Consider the following 1,331-nt stretch of genomic DNA (forward strand, 5'->3'; position numbering starts at 1 on the left):
GTGACGAAATTCTGAGATCAGATACGCTGCTTATGCTTATCACTAATTAACTAAATATTTCAAAGACTAATTTATATTTCAACCAGCAATTTGTTCCACATCCCAACAAATATACTTTTTAAAATTTTCTGTTGTTTTCATTTTATCATTCTAATTATTGTAAATTGGCAACCTATTTTGTAGGTGATTTTGATACTTTATTCAGTATGAAATGCTTGTTCAAAAACCATACCCTGGCCTTGCCCTGGGGACACTGAGTGCGCCACGACGTTTCTGGTGGGACCAAGACTCCCTGCCTCATGGCTTGTGTGCCATTGTCTACCAGGGCAGACCTATGGGAAAGCAGTTGGGTACCAGCTTGGTGTACTCTTCCATCTGGTCAGAGTGAAAGAGAACAATGCAGAAGGTCTCTGGCCCACTAGTGCCTTTATATTGCTTGGCATTGGCTATGTAACCCTGGCTATTTCTGAGGGGATCACTGGCTATGCAAAAGCAGGTAGTGTCCCCTCCCTGGCTGCTGGGCTTCTTTTGGGTGGTTTAGCAGGCCTGGGTGCTTATCAGCTGCCTCAGGATCCCAGGAACATTTGGTTTTCCTAGCTACATCTGGAACCTTAGCTGGCTTTATGGGAATGAGATTCATCCACTCTGGAAAATGTATGCCTGCAGACTTAAGAGAGGATGCCAGTTTGCTGATGGTTGCCAAACTTGGAATTAGTGTGTTGAGTGGATCTCATCAGTAGTAGTCATGTCCCAGCTTGGACTCATGAAGAATTTGAAAACTTCCACAATTTTTAGTGTGTTAAGAGAAATAAGCACAGCATTTTCATATATTCTGACATTTTACTTAAAACAAAACAATATAGCATTCAACTTCCCAGGAGAAAAAAAGACATTCATTATCATTACAACTTTAAAGAGGTAGGTGGTATATAACCCAAGAGCATAGTATTATAATCTCATACAGTTTGATTCTTGTACGTTGATGTTATCTCTTCTTTCTGTATTTATAGGTAAAATCTCAAAGCACAGACCTACTTTGAAATTATGTCAAATGAAGTATCAATGAAAACAAAGTTTATTATAAATAATAAAAAATAGCATTTTGATTGATAGATAGCATTTTCTCATAGCTTGTAAGAATTCTTTACAATCACTAGGAATAAGTCATTTTTCCATGGATAGATAGACAGTTAAGATAAATCCTGTTACACACACACACACACATTCCTGTTTATATGTATACATAAACATCAGATATATTCTAAGAGGTTTGCTATTTTACTCTTCTAATGATAAATTTTGATGAGCAAAGTCCTTTATTCAGAATAGTT

At 37.2% G+C, this 1,331-nt stretch overlaps 1 pseudogene; it reads left to right on the forward strand.

The window, feature by feature from the left end:
• The first annotated feature begins 397 nt into the window (after positions 1–397).
• LOC117798753 lies at positions 398–740 on the forward strand (annotated as a pseudogene).
• Positions 741–1,331: the final 591 nt, after the last annotated feature.

Source organism: Ailuropoda melanoleuca, unplaced genomic scaffold, assembly GCF_002007445.2.
Source record: "Ailuropoda melanoleuca isolate Jingjing unplaced genomic scaffold, ASM200744v2 unplaced-scaffold33764, whole genome shotgun sequence".
Taxonomy (NCBI): Eukaryota; Metazoa; Chordata; class Mammalia; order Carnivora; family Ursidae; genus Ailuropoda; species Ailuropoda melanoleuca.